We start from the raw sequence: 16299 nt of genomic DNA on the forward strand, positions 1-16299 counted from the left end.
TTGGCTGGGGACCGACTGTGCCGTCACTGATTTCAGTAGACAGAAAAGGCCCGTCTCAGCTAGCTGATGCGACCAGGAGCCAAGAGCTCCCAAACTGGTACACCTCCACCCTGGAGGAAACACTCCTACTGCCTCTTTACCAGCACTGGGATATCTCCTTCGATACTTCATGAATATATATGATATTTTGATATTTCATGAGTCAGGAAAGAGATTACAGCTTTCCATTCAAGTTTTCTTTTCCTTGGTGGGACACCAGACCCAGGTGACCACATCAACCTCCCCTTCAACTTTGGTTTCCCTTAGTCCTGCTTGGCAGTAAGCACAGGGTGAAACGTTTCCAAGCAAGCAGCCAGCCCTTCCTCCACGGGGCAGATGCGTCCCCACACACAGCAGCCTTCTCCGCCCGCAAAGCCCACGTCCTGGCCATCTCCCGACGGACCTGGGCTAACGACTTGTACCCAGGTGCCACGGGCAGGAAGCCCACTCCTGCTCGGTGCCGTCCACCGAGCTGCTTTTCATCTCTCGGAGTATTTATAAACTGGCGGTGACACATTCACTGGGAATAGTAGCTTTCATAGGAGCCATATGCCACTTTAGAGGACAAAATATAATCTGTAAGGGAAAAAAACCAACCAACTTCATGCACTTCCTAATCATTCCTATTCATCTGAGCCATCCATTTATTCCTTCCCATTCATCTCTGTTTTTAATGACTCAGCTGGCGATTTCTTCCTTACATTGAGACAGTCCCAATGCTATTATCTCGCAGCTATAGATTGATTCATTTTGCTGCAAGATTTTAACTCCATTTTTTTCAGCTGTACAGCTGGTTCCAGACTGTCAACATTACCAAGTCAACACAACAGAAGCAGCAAGGCAATGAAAGCGTATGATTTGTCTTTTGTGACGAAATCTGTAAAGACTCCCCCCCGCTAATATTTAGTGTCAAATCAATAGTAAAACGTCCAAGCTTTTCATCAGGTGAACATTTAAAAAGTCACAGGACCAATTAAAAACATTTTGTGTCTCTGCTGAGGACTGTGATTAGATTAATGTTACAAATTAACTCATAACTGACATGCAAAATAATCCCATTTGCTGAAGCATGCCCAATAATAGTTAATCTTCCCTTTCACTCTATGGTTGTTGACTTTTATAGAGTATTATTGTGGCAAATAACATCTATTCATAACTTCTGCTTTCCATAGCTGAGCACAGTTTATGGTTTATGGGCAGACTTAATAATTTTTTTCAATTCTATGGCATACGTGGAGATATTTGCTAAGGAACAGAAAGGGGGGATAAAAATTAACCAAAAACTGCACACCAGAGAGGAGCAGCCCCAGGCGATGCTCAGCGGCTGCACTGGGCGGTCTCAGTTATTCTCCCCGATGTGCGAGCGAGCGAGCCTGACCTTACTAAACAGATACTTTTAATTTGGGAAAGTCCACATCCAGGTACCAAGCTCATGTTACTCCACAAAGGGACAAATTCATCGGGGTTAGTATATTTAATTTCTCTTGCTAACACATACTGAATTTTTCTCGGCTTGCTTTGGCTTCAGAGGATTATCTGTATTACTTCTGTCGTAGCTGATAAATGCCATATGGATCATGTGTAATCCACTCACTGATTTAGGAATGGGAGAGCCTCCCAGAAGTGAGATAAATCCACGTCCAGGTCCTGTGAATGGGGCTTGTGCTCAGGGCGCTGGTTGAGTTAAAGGGAGATGAAAGCAAGCACGGGGTGATCGGGTTGTTCACGTGCAATACCGAATTGTTCTCCTGGCAGCTGAGGAACTTTCCTCAGCTCACACGAAGTGTGAACCTTGCACTTTTTAGCACACTTTTAAAAAGCATCCCTTTGGATCAGCAGTACGGAGGATGCTGCTGTTGCCGGGAGCGGCACGGGGACCAGCCTCACACCTCTCGTAAGCAATTCTTACAGGAACAGCATCGTCCTGCACACACGGAAACGTTTCAGGAGTGAGAACCACACCTAAAGAGCAGCCAGCTGACCGTACACCCAACGCCGTGCTGACCATCAGCGCTGCAGGGACAGCTGAAGTGCAGGGGAGGAGGCATCTAGAAGCGGAGGGCGATAGGAATACCCTGGCCCACCCGCCATGTCGGAGACCTGGTCTTGCATGGTGAGTCCCACTGGAGCCTGAAGCATGGAAGACAGCAGTAGAAACTGGCTTCAAATTATCACATGAACAAGGACGCACTTACAATTAAATAAATTCCAAATAGTAAAGCTTAGCACTCACAAATCCTTTGTATGTTTTCCAAGCACTTTCCATTCGCTGGCAAATTAATGCAACAATATGCAAGAAATCAGGAAGGTGGCTTGGATAATTTTCAATTAGCTGCTTGAAAATGCTTTGAAGATAAATCTAGCCAGATTTTCTGAGCTTACTTATTTGTTCCAGCTTATCTCTGCAAATACAATTGGCTGCAGCTGCCTTAGACCATCTTTAAAAACTTGCAGTGCCAACGCACAAAGCAGATTTAACGGGGCCGCTATATTCTGCCATAGCAAAGATCAGCGAGACAAAAGGCTCTTTTACGCTGTAATACCCAACTCCCCCTCCCTAACATCACTCTTGCTTTAATATCTCTTTCCTACCCGTAAGTTTGGTCAATGATGAGAAGGTCTGAGCTCATGCTGGCTTTGTACTGGGCTCTCCAGCCACCGCTACTGCCCACGGAGCCGGGTGTCTCGGTGGCTCTCCCAAGGCAGATACTGGGAAAATTCCGGTGGTGTATCTAGCCCTGCCCACAGCATGGCCTTATCTTCCATCCTTTGGATTCTTACAACCCATTTAAGGACATTCAATATTCAGGATAATGTTTCTGCGTGAGCCCTTAGTCAGCTTTTCCCAATGATTACCACTTCCTATAGCTATCCCTTCTTTGTTTCCATACGGAAGATACAAATTCAGGCAAGTCCTGTATGACACAAGAAACGACACAAAATGACCAAAACCCCAAAGAAGAATGTGAGACATAATTCTGTGCTGCTTCTAAAGATAGAAGCAATACAAATGCAAAAAATGCAACATCCTGTATTACCCAATGCAAGGATGCTGAGTACAGGGTAATAGAATAATGCTGGCATCTACCATCGTTTACAGGAACCCTTTTTGTTCCCAGTTTGGGCATATGAAAGTAAAAAAACCACAAAAAGGGAAAACCAGGGGAAATGACACCATGAAACTTTGTGGAAGCCATACCACAATAAGATGGATTTGGCACAAATGACGAGGCCCTTCTGTTGTAGGTGGTGTGTTGGTATCACACAGAATTACTGCATCCTCCTCCCAACCAGAGGGCACCAGCCACTGCTGGGGTAGCAAAGCCTCCAAAAGGCTTTCCGCAGGCTTTTCTTGTACGTCGCTGCTGGATAACAGCCTTTTCATTGAGATATCTCCTTCATCTGGCTTTTTTATTCCCACTAGGTGATCAATTCATGTATTACACCAGGCTCCGCTCCTCTTGCGGAGTATCGGCAATCTATCTTTGGCTTGCTTGATCATAAAAGCAAGAGCAGAAACACAATCGTGCTTGGAGCCAGAACTATTTATACCCAAACTGGGACCACTACTCTCCTTTCTACTGCCAACCATTCAAAAAACCTAGAGAAATTTGCCCATTTCCACAATCGTTTTTTCCCTCAGAACACCTGCCATGCCTGTGCTACTGCGTGAGCTGTTGGAAGTGGGTTTCACTCAAATCCTCGCTGTTGCAGAACCATTCCTTCAGGGGGTCTTAGCACCTTTTTCCTTTCAAATGGATGAAACAGATCAACATTTGGAGATGAAATACAAATCTTAAATCCCTGATTTCTGCTGCAGCATGGGAAGAAATCTGTGTGAAATTCTGGGGTGTTACGCAGTGCTGTAAAGGGAGAGATCTGGCATGGGGCGTAGCCAGATATGGGTGCTGTGGACAAAGGGGATTGGAAGTCAACATCCAAATTACCCAATACTTCACTTTTTTCTGAGACAAGATTGCCTTCCAAATCCTCTTCTCCATAGTGAGTGGACTTTCTGGAGAAAATCATGTACCACAAGGTCATATTGCTCTACCAGCCAACGACAGCCTTTAGCTTGAGCTTTCTAGGACAAGTTCTCAAGCTCAACCTCACGTTGGTGGGCTGGATGCCCACCCATTCCCCTCTCAAACCAGACAACAGAGCTGAAGAGAGCACATTAGAAGAGCTAAACACATCAAGGAAAAGAGAAACTTGCTGATCATCAGTGTCCCCCGCAACGTTCGCCATCCTCAGTGAGCACAAGAGCGCGTTGAGTCCATGAGATGGGCAGAGAGTGGAAACACTGCGTCAAGAGGGAGCGCGAGAGAAACAGAAACTACAGGAAGGATTCAGCTGAGGGAAAAGCATTTCCCACACAAACACGCTTTTTTTCCAGATCAGCAAGTAACAGCTTCCCCAAACAGCCCCTGGAGCACAAGCTCACTGGTGCACACCGCTTAGCCTGGATCTTGTTTAACATTCAGCGATGCTCTCTAATCCTCTTAGGTATTAGTCTTGAGATTCCTGCCAAGCACGGGAACAGCACAGCCTCCCAGAAAGCACTTAAATGAACTCACTGCTTGAAAGGGGCCATTTTGCAAAATACAGTAGAACTCCAGCTGTCCATTTTTTGCTTAACCTCAGATTAGCACCTAGGAAGTCACTACGGCATGCAAAATGCGAAGTTAAATAACCCCGATTTTTCCGTCTCAGGTGACTCCCTAGGAAGTCATTCTGCATTAAGACTGGGATTTCTCTCTCTTAATTACTTGTTTGAAGTTAAGTACCTAATCTGAGTAGACATTAGTATTGTGTCTCTGTTGCCCACTGCAAGGAGATCACCACACTCAGGTTATCTACAGCCCTGAAGCCACAATCTCTATTTTGTGTCTTACTAAACCACCCATTACTGCAGATGTGATCTGGAGCAGGAGCGGACACATAATCATATTTCTGTTGGATTAGCCAAGCACATTATCCTGAGCTTTTTCTGGCCTCATGTTGGCTACTACAACACAAACAATATTTGATCTAGCACAAAGCCAGATGGTGCAAAATTAACCCTTTCAGCACAGATCTGACGCGGCACAAGGGAGTTTGGACCAGATCAGTGCACAGGCTCATGTAGCTGTAGGACTTCTGCCTTGGCGCTGGCAGCCCCTAAGCTTCCTGACACCAAGTCCTCCCCATCTGCCCTTCAAAGACGAGCTAAACAAAAGCATCACACTTCATCGTATTTAGAATAAATAATAACATAATACTAATAAATACTATTAATACTTACTAATAATATAATAACAAATGATGATAAAATAATAATATAATAACAATAATAATATTAAATTTAGAATAAACACAATGTCAGCTTGCAGCTAATTTGCATTTGATCATGCAACACCCTAGATCTTGACACACTGTGATATATTTGGGGATTTCTTTGAAGAGGGCACATCCCTTTTATGTAATTGAGAGGAAGTGATGACCACTTTCAATGGTGGTCATCCTCTGAGTCAAAATCCCAAACCAGTACCGTAACCACAAGCTACAGCCACAACAACTATGAATGAAGGGTAGGAATTGGGTTCAAAGGAATGGGACAGAGCACGAGATCAGCACGCTGGCAGCGTGCAGGGCTGCTGACCACTGCCACCAAGGATGGGCAGAAGCAGCCAACCTGAAATGACCACTTCCTCAGAAACCTCGGGGCCGTTTCAACAGCGAGTCCTCATGCTGCAGCCTCCTACAGTGGCTACAGCAAACGTCTGACGTAGAAAGCACTTAAAATCTCAAGGGTGTTGGGTTTATGGTTGGATGTGATGATCTTAAGGGTCTTTTCCAACCTAAAGGCTTTGATGATTCTACGATGGCCACAAAGCGCAACAGGTTGCAAACGGGCAGGTACACCTCGGCCGTGCTGTCCTCGGCTGCCTGCTTCTTCCATGGCTGGCTCCATCTAAAGAAATAAAAATCCCTGCTGATGGGAAGCGGCGAGACTCCACCGATTCCGCCGAGAGACGCTGGCGGAAAAACGCCGAGCGATACCGTTCTGCATTAACGGGCCTCTCCAAGAAACCCAGCTCAGTATTAAACAGCAACCCCATACAAACGCGTATCGATGTACGTACCAACGTGCAGAGAAAGGCGCAGGCGCGCGCACGCTCTCCGCAAGCGCCACGCGCTTTGCAAGCTGGCACGTCAATGCCCAGTTAGGTCAGTAATTCATTCTTACTGCCAGGGAGCAAATTGTTGCCAAATGGTGTTTCTTCCTGAGATAAAGGAATAAACAGGCATAAAATGTTCCCATTGTCAACCCAAAACATCTGCTGGAATTCAGAGAGGTTTGCTGTCCGTGCGCAACGTGGAGACGGCTTCTACTTCATACCCTCCCTTTTCTCACGCGTGAGGCATCGCAGCCTTAGCCAGCAGCTGTTGGACTTCCTTGGAAATCTGAAAACTGCCTTCAAGGAATTCCTGCTTCCCCGCGGCAGCGTAGTGGGGTTGTCATTTCTGACTCGGGAACTTTTTCATTTTTCCTTGCTAAGGACCTGCTCGTATCCTACAGCCCCTGCTGAGGTGCTGCGACAAACGGACGCGGCGGGATAACCTCGTTCTTGGCCGTCAGCTTGAACGAGGTCACCGAGGACTGATTTTCATCAGCGTTCCCTAAGAAACGATGGGCCTGATCCTGCCATCGCTGCTTACCCGTGAGCAGCGTTTGCTCCCACAAGGCGTTCAAGCAAGGTTCCCAAGATCCCTCACAGAAACTAAAAGGCAGTTCGAAGGAATAAAAATTGGCTGGTTTGTGGTGGTAGGCAAGGAAGTTTTGTTATTGCGTCTTGAAAAAAAGGCAGTATTTTAGGTCCTTCAGATGTTTTAGGGACTTTTTATTTCTGTCATGGGTTGGTATCATTTATCAGAACTCTAGAATCTAAACATATTTTTAATCTCTTAATGCCACCTAGAAAAATAAACTCCTATCTCATAGCATACCTAAAGTACTTTAATTCACAAGTATGAAGCCACAGCTATAAAAATGCCAAAAAGTACTTTTTCTTGAATTTTCTTCAGCTGGAACATTGCAAAGTCAAAGTATTTTTGGGGAAAAAAAGTGTTTGGCCTCGCTTTCTCAGCATGAAAACGGCTCCCTTAAGTCCTTCAAACCACTGGACGATGGTTAAACAAAGCTTGTCAGCATTTCATTTTCTTTCTCGAAGTAACCAAGCCAAGCTCTGAGAATTCAAATGACTGAAGATCATTGATGCCATATAGCAATATACTTTATCCATTAACAATAGCAGTCAAATTTGGTTTTACTGTAACTAGACATATGTCAGTGGAATAGCACAAGAGAAGAAATGGGACTAGTGTTTTCACTGCTCCAGGAATTTAAAAAACTGCTGGAAAGGCTCAGCACTTCGCTGAACAAGGTGAAAAAGAACAAACAGCGAGTATTTCCCTCTGCTAACATATTCCCATTGCTCAAGCTCATTTACAATCTAGAAGTGGAATGACATCATTTTTGACAGCAGCAGCATAGTAGTACCCCAGATTTAGGGGTACTTCTGCCTGAAGAGAGATTTAAGGTTAGAATAACACTACTCTGTTAATATTAAATGCTTCACTGCCTCATCTCATGCTCTCCACTGTACTAACAAGAGGTCTGACGTAAAATCTATTAAAGTTAGTGGCCCTCTCTGAGTACTCGTCTACAATCACTCATCACAGCTACCAAAGCAGGATGGATGCTTTTGTCTGAGATTCATAAATCAGATGAAGTCCTTGACCTCTCTCAGAGCATTTTCCCCAGAAAGTGTTTGCAGAAACTCTTTGTTCTCAAATCCCCCAGTTCAGCATCACCACTCATACGCCCGGAGGTCGCTCAAGGCCAAGATGGAACAAAACTAATTATATCGTGGGGAGGTCTAGCAATAAATCAGTTTTGAAAAGGGAAAGGAGAGTGGCACCGGGACAGGAGCAGCTCTTGCATCTAGAGATCCTGCCAGAGAGGGCTGGGATAGCTGGGGAACCTGCCGAAAGACAGGCACAGGGAGAGCCGTGCTGCCACCGACCCTGCGGACAAAGCCCCTGATCCTGCCTGTGGTCTGGGCTACCACCGCTCCCAAATTCTGCTCCTCTGCACAAGGATCAGCCCCTCACTGGGCCAAGATAACGTGTGTTTTAAATGTAGCACGGGGCGGCCATCAAAATCAAGAGCAGCACGCCAGTGCATTTCAGGGCAGCCCACACCCGAGACACCCTGTGCACGGTTAACAACTCCCACACGTTGCCCTAACCCAGCAACCGCGGTTTATTAAGCATAGAATCCAAAAGGGGAACCTTTCCCCTGAAATCACAGGCCGCATCTCAGTAATCCACCAGCAACAAGCAGTCAGCTCCATTAGGTGTTTGCAGAGTCTGGCAAAGCATTTCCACCGTTCACTGTTGCATTAATGGGATTCTGCAAGATGCAAATGTCCCAGGCTCTGAATAAGCAACTTACATGCAGCAGCTCAAGGCACCAGGTGAGGAAGACAAGAAACCCAAATGGAAAAGCAGGATATTTGGCAATCTGGCATACAAGCACCTTCACCTGTGGGTTGTGACCAAGCCTGTAGGCAAAGGCAGGTTTCAGGGCTTGGTACACTCAATTAAAGGAAAGGAAAGCAAAACAAGAGCTCAGTGATGCTTTTTGGGGTGGACCGAGCAAAATAAGCAGTGTAAAGCAGAACCACGATTCGCTTTTTGTGCTACCGCAGGGTGTAAAAGCCCCAAACCGGAGAGCAGGATCCTCCCCAGCATGCTCCATGCTGTAAAGACACACACACACAAAAGATTAAAGCTGCCTTGAGGAGTTTGCAATCGGAAATCATGAGGCACTGAGCAGCTGGATGCTGATCTCCCTAAGCTGGTGGATATTTCTTTTGTTAGTGGCTGATCCCATCTTCCCCCTTGCCTGTAAATCTCTAATCTCTTTAAAGATTTCTAGTAAGTACTTGCTCAGGTAGTTCCTGGTTCTGCTGGCCAAGAATATCCAGCCCTCACTGCTGCTTCCCATCTCATCTGGCATCCTGGGATCACGCTTCATGTTTTTGCCACCATCACTTTGTGGTTGGATCCACACGTGTGGGGCGAATCAAGGCAAAACCAGTGGCGCAGCTATCTCACAGGGCTTCTGGCGAGGCTGTCACGCCTGGGCACGCTCGTCGCGCGCCAGCGCAGTTTCGGCTGAGCCGTGGCAGGGCAGGTGGCTGTGGTCTGTCCCTCCGCAGCCCAGAGGGCTGCTGCTTCAGTTTCCGATCATTTTTGGTAGCCTGCAGGGTAGACCTCTTTGCATATAAACAGTTACATTATTTTTTTTTCCTTTTCATTATTCGACTAGCCCTCTCTCCCCACGTTTCATCCTTTTTCCTCACGTTTACAACAGCTCAAAGCATCCGTCTTTAAAGATCTCTTTTTGTGTTCGTTTCCTCTCAAATGCTGTTTTAACGTGTGCTTTTACAACCCAGTGGCACTATAGAAAGTAGGAGCCCAGAAATAAAAAAAAAAAAGGAGGTGCCAGACTGGGATAACTCCATATTTGTAGCATGTTGCCTGATAAAACCAAGCAGCCTATAAAACAGTAATAAAATGGTAATGCAATAAGCTCATGCAATTAATGCCCACTTGTGCCTTTTGAGCTCTCAGAACTGAAAAAGCACTATTTTTTTTTTATAACAGTGCTTTTGATTTGTATCGTCTGAACAAATAGGTTAGTAAAAGTAATACAGGTCAGCAAAAGTAATATAGGTCAGGCGACGAAAGTGCTCCGGGCTCGGCTCAGCACGCTGCCGGTGACTTCCCTCTCCAACTTCAGCCTCTGCCCTCTCGAAACAAGGACGATTTTGCCATTCACACACTTTTTACTTCTTGTAAGGATCATTTCTACATGCCACCTTACTAGCTTTTCTTACTTTCCGCCTTTTCTCTTCCATCTTTTTAATTTCCCATAGAAAAGCAAGGTTTTGATAAACGGGAAAAACCCCAAAAATGCAAACAACCCGTGAATCGGTTCTAACGAATTTCGGTTACAGGCTGGTAAAACTGCCGGTTTTGGAGCATCACGGAGATGGCTCAGATGGAAAATCGCAATGAGTTTGGCTGCTGGCGTGGCTTTTCCCGTCCCCCCCCGATATCAGACGCGCTTTTCCCGGCGCGGACCACGACCTCTTGCCATCAGCCCACCGACCACCGCCACAAGACCGCACGCCCGGGGCTGGAGCGCCGCCGGGCCGCCACCAGCCCCATCCCGGGGCTTTTCGACCCCCGGCGGGCAACGGCGGTTGACCCGCGCCCATCCCCGCCTCCTCGGGGCTCCCCGCGCCGCTCCCGCAGACACGTGCGGCACCGCTCGGTGTGGCCTGTCCCGTGTGTGGCGGGGGGGCTCTCCCGGGCAGCCCCCACCCCGTGGTGCCCGCCGGGTGCCCCTCCATCCCTCCCGTATCCCTCCCGCGCCCCCGGCCCCGGTACCTGCCGCCGCGCACCGCCACCGCCCTCTCGCCGCCACCCCCGCGCTCAGCCGGTCCCCGCCGCTGGGGGCGGGCACCTCGCCCTGACGGACGCGCGCTTTCTCCAATCGGCGGCGGCTGCTGGCGGCGTCTCGGCCAATGGCGGGGAAACCGAGGCTAAAGCGAAAGCGGGGGTAAGGCAGGCGGTGCCGGGTGAGCCGGAGATGGGGAGGGGTAGGGGAGGACGGCGGGGGGAGAGGGACAGGGCTAGGTGGGAGCAAGGGAGGGGGAGAGGATCCCACGTTGGGGGGTAAGAAAAGGGGGAGGGGGCAGCGAGGGAGAGGGATGGGGGAGGCAGAGGAGACGGGGTACGGGGAGGGCAGTGGCGTCTTATGAAAAATGCCCGATTTCCCGTCCCGCTGCGCACCTGGGGCCTCGCAGCCCCCAGGCAGGGCTTGGGGTGACCCCACCCCCAGGTATCCCAGCCTCCCTGCATCCCCGGGCCGCTCAGGGGGAAATTCTGGGATACATCCGTGCACCAGACCGGGGGGAAACTGTTGAACGGAGCTACGGCCGCGGCTGCGGCGGCACAGGGCGTAAGGGCAGGAACCGAGCCTTTACGCGCCGAGGAATAACCGGGAGAGCGGTTATTTGCTCCGGGGCACAGGCACCGCTGCGGCGGCGGCACCTGCGTGGGCGCAGCGCGGCCAGGCGCCGGCAGGCTGGGGTGACGACGGCCTCCAGAGCCGAAGGGGCCGTGCAGAAAAGCCGTGGGAACACAGCGAACCCCTTTGGTTTGCATTAACACGTGTGTTTGGGCCTCTTTTCTCTGCTGCTTGGGGCCTTGCTGCCGCAGCGGTTGGTTTATAGGCGCGGGGGGGGGACCTGGAGCCGTTACACAGACGGGTCTCCGGACCAGCACCCACACCTAAGCACCCCGCACCCTCCAGGACATAAATCACCTGGGTAGGAAGAATCTGAGCAGATGTGACGTGTGTGAGTGTGTAACCGCGCGGCTCGTGCGTGCCTACCAGCACAGCTCTTGCAGCCCCCGTTGCGTTTCTTACCAGGGCCGTTTCACATCACTTGGGAATTTGGCCTGTTTCTGCATGTTCAAAGATAAATAATTCAGGCACTATATGTTTAGCTCTTTAAAGTGCGATCGGCTCTCCATTACCGAGAGTGCACGCGATAACCTGGGCGATGGAAAACCCCAGCTAACGCCGCACGCGGCGGCGAGGAAGGCAAAGGTACGGCCAGAGGTCTGACGCCCAGGCACCACGGCGAGCCCTGCGGTACCCATCTCTGCTCCGTGCAGAGGCAGCAGTGCTGCACCTTTCCCACGCCTGCTGCCGGAGCTCGGGGACCCCCCGAGACCTGAGAGCTGGGCCAGGAGCCGAGGCAGAAGCAGACCCTGCAGCTCGACAAGGCTCGTCCCGGGCTGCGGCAATGTGCGTTTGCATCGCCGCCTCGTCATCATCCTCTGAAGCAGTGGCTCCAGGATGGAGCTGGAAGGTGCTGCCTGTTTTGTCCCATCCTTGCTGTGCCCCTTGGAGTTGGAGATGGTTGGGATTGTTGCAGGTTTTGCTTTCACTTACTGGGCTAAATTTGGAGCTGTTGAATAAGCTTTTAAAGCAAAATTAAATGTGGGAGAGCCTGCTGCTTGCGATACGCTGTGGTCAGGAAAAGCAGGAAGCATTTGCTTCGTGAACACACACTGATGTGGGTTTATTATATGTGAATCGTTTCCTGAGCACTGAAGTTAGGGCATTGTTTTGGCTTGTGCTGTACAATCACTGATGAGTAAGGCCCTGTTGCAAACTCCTTATATTTTAAATAAACGAGGTGGAAGGGACAACAGATGTGCAAAGGTGAAGCGGTGCGTCAAAAGCCTCCGAGCTGGGGACCCCCCCCCCCATTTCCTGCTCAGTTGTGCCAAAGGCACTTGTCGCTGGCTCCGGCTTCAGGGTGGTGCATCCCTGCTCCTCAGCTCTGCTTATGTCTCCACGTACGTTTTGGTCCATCCTGCCTTTGCTGAGGTTGTCCTCAGAGGTGCAGAGTAATTCTTTTACTTAATTTGTGGTGATTTTTTTGTACAGCTTCTCAAAATACGTTACCTCTTGGGTGAGGGAGATGTAAAGATATGGAGCTTGTCCTGTGGATTTGCATGAGCTAATGGTAACTAAGATAACGTGTCCGAGGGAGAAGGTATGGCAAGGAAGGACAGAGGTCACCTGAAGAAATCTGTCTCCTACAATAATCTTCAGAAGGTGCCGGGCAGCAGCATGGCAAATCAGTCTTGCCAGCTCTGCTCAGGCACGTGTAAATGAGAAAGAATCTGTCCCAGGGGCAAGTTTGTTCTAAACTCTGTTTGAAAGCCCGTGGGGCTCAGCCTGCGTGGGGCGATGCCTACCTTGCTTCTCGACGGGCAGAAGGCTCCTCCAGAGCCCGGCGTCTTCCAGGACTGGGCTCATCCAGAGGATCTTTGTAGCAGTCTTAGCGGGTAGGAGAAGCTGAAATTCATTTGCCGAAGCTATAGAAACGCGTGAAGGGTGCATGATGCAATGGAAGCTCGGGGAGGCAGGGGTGGAAAGGACGGGCGAGGTTTGGGCAGAGCCTGGATGAGCACAGAGCAGAGCACCGCAGGGTGGCAGGGACCCGAGCGAGAGGGTGCTGGGGGGTTTGGCGTGAACTCGGGTCGTGCCTCGCTCGTTCTCTCCTGGCTCTGCAAACCTGCAAAAGGGGAAGGGATGCAACGGGAGCAAAGGTAAAGATGTGTTGCAGAGGAACTAGAAAAACACTCGCCAGAGCGTAGTCCTTGTCCTGCTGCGAGCCGCCGCCGCCTCGCCCAAGGGGAGGTGGGGAAGGGCGATGGGGAGGCACAGCCTGTCCCCCACGCTGCCTGGGACGGGTGTCAGCTGTTCATGACAGCACCTGGCCTAAATCTTCCTCACCTCTGCTCGTCTCTCGTCCCAGGACCATCTCCTTTCGCTCCCTCGCCTGTCAAGCTCAGCCAGACTGGATACAGAGCTCTGCTAGCGACTGATGCTGCTGGTGGCTTTTCTTTTAAAATTGAAGGGGACAAGGCTTTTCCGTGGTGTGGGCTTGGTGGTGGGCACCAAGGTTTCTGAAAGGATGGGGCTGTCTCTGCCCCTGTCCATCATTAGAGCTGGGAATTATCAGGGCAGTGATGGTAATAAACAAAGATGAGGAGGCTGGTAATCGTATTAGTAGTATTATTACTAACATTATAATCATATTATTGTTATTATATGCGTTACTATCTCCTCGGGTTTGGGAAGCTCTGATCATTTTAGTTTGACTGAAACTCTCATTTTATGGGTCATGTTAACGCTTGTGGATATACCTGCAACGATTTTCATTTGGTATTTCACACTGGGATGGATTTACGATGTGTTGTACCTCTGTCAGAAGCTTTGGAAGTGTCAGGAGCTCTGGGCTGCCATTTTTTATAAATCTCCATAAATCATTAAAACTCTGGTTTTAATGAATGCAAATTTAGTGCCACAGAAGAGAAGGGAAGTCAGTTGGCTGCAGGCACTCCCAGAGCTGGAATCGTTCCGTCTCCAGCGGCTGTTGAAAGATGTTTCTTCAAGTTCAGTCCTGTAAGCCACGTGGGACCCAAGGTGATCATGACAATCTTTGGCGTAAAGCTGTGCAGACATAAACCTTATTAATGCCCATCAAATGAACCTATCGTCGTTTTTCAAAGATCCAGAGAGCTGACTAGGAGAGAAAGGGAGTTATTGTATATTTATCATGTAAAGTCCTGTTCTGGGAACATTTACATTTTTAATGTAGTTATGTGTGTATGTATTTACAAAATTAGGTTAACATAGTAATAAACAATTTATTTAAAGCCATAATGTCTAATACGGATTTCTGGTGCCTGAATGTTCATTTCCTAATATTGCTGTTATAAATACTTTAATGATTCACATCTCCTCTTGCCGAACAAGCAACAAATCTCCGGGAAGCAAGTACAGAACTGGATTTTTTTCTAAAAGAAGTGGTTTTTCAGACTTTTGTTAAAACTCTCATTTGAGCCAGAAACTCATTCACAGGAAACATATAATGAATAACAAATAAAGATGGGATTTTTCAAGAGCGCTGGCTAGTGCTGGCTTGCAGTGGGAAATGCACTTGGGAAAATCCCCCCTGGGATTTTTACCAGACTTTGTTATCCTACCTCTGTAAGACCCTGGTCATTTTGCAAACCAGGGCATCAGAATCCATCCTGCTCAGCTCTGCGAGCTGCATTTATCATTACGAGAGCAAAGCCTCCCGTAAATGAAAGGCTGAGGGAGGAGGTTTAAAGCAAACTCTTGCACAGCTCTTGATTAAACAGTGGCAACCCTTGCCGGGGGGCATTGCAGGGCCCTTTTTTTTTCAGGTCTTTTCCATTAGGTGATGTGCAGACACCGCAGCCTTTTTTTCCTAAGACAGAGAGGAATAGAAGTGATTTCTCGCAGTCCAGTCAAGTTTTATTTGAATGAAATATGACATTACATTAGCAAGAATGATGGAAAAGTCCAAAGATGGCATCATCCAAAGAGAAAACACGTTGAAGCTCAGTGCGGCAGCCGTAGGTTTGTTCCCATAGGGTCTGAACAGTACGTGGCACCCGGCAGCTCTGAGTCAGCATCAAGGTAATTGCAAGTTTAGGAGTTAAAAGGGAAATTTTGACTGTGGTGATGATAAGCACAGTATTTTTCTAAGCGTTGCTTTTTGGCAGAAAGCAGCCCAGATTGGCAAGGCCACACCACGGGAGCGTGTGTTCTGGGTGCTGTCACCGTAAGTACCCCCGGGCCCTCGGGTCCGGCTCCGCTGCTCCAGGCAGGCTGCGGGCTCCTTTCTCTGCTGCACCGCACACAGGAGCTCCCGAGCTGGACGTGGGAGTCCTACAGAAATGCAAACAGTTTGTAATAATAACAGTCATTACAATCCAGATCGTTACATAGGTCATGTCCGGCTCAAAAATTTAAATTCTTTGAGCATAATTAACCTGCTAAGTTCTTATCTGGGAGGGACTATAAACCGTGGCGTGTCTCCCGAGGTGAGGGCTGGAACAAGGCACGCTCTGCAGCTTACCTCCATGGGCTGCTAGACCCGACGCTCCGCTCCGGGATGAGCATCATCACCTCGGAGAGCCACGGGTATGGGTGCCGCCGCGGCAATCCCCCGGCTTCGGGAGGGAGCGGGGGCAGAGGTGGACCCCGATCCCACCTTTCCTCTGCTGGATTCACTGGGGGGAAAAAAGTTATGACAAATAATCAGAGAAAAACATATAAAACAAGCAAATCTTTTGTGGTCTTGTGACCACAGAATTCATCGCTCTGTTGTACCAAGCGGCAACGCAAACGGGAGCGGGGGGAAGATGACCTGTACTGTGGCCTTTGCTTCTTACCCGCTTGCTGAGCTTTTGGCACCGTGTCTGACGGGAGCGTTTACTCTTCATTTAGCAGCAGCACAAACTCCCCCGTACCAAGGAGGAGCACGCGGAGCTCTCGCGGGGCACGAGCGAGGCGGCGGCGTTTCGGGTAAGATCCCAGCAACGCCTGCGGTGCGCGGGAAGGGGAGCAGAGCATCAGCACGAGGGCTTGGGCTTTGGCTCCAGCTGAGCTGCCATGGTCAACACAGCATGTTTGTACAGCAAGAGGAGATAATATTCACCAGAGCAACACCCTTCCTCTTCACGTGGCTTTTTGAATTGTAAGCAACATTGAACTACCCATTTAATGCTGCTTCTCCCTTG

Source organism: Phaethon aethereus (assembly GCF_964289735.1).
Source record: "Phaethon aethereus genome assembly, chromosome: 16".
NCBI lineage: Eukaryota > Metazoa > Chordata > Aves > Phaethontiformes > Phaethontidae > Phaethon > Phaethon aethereus.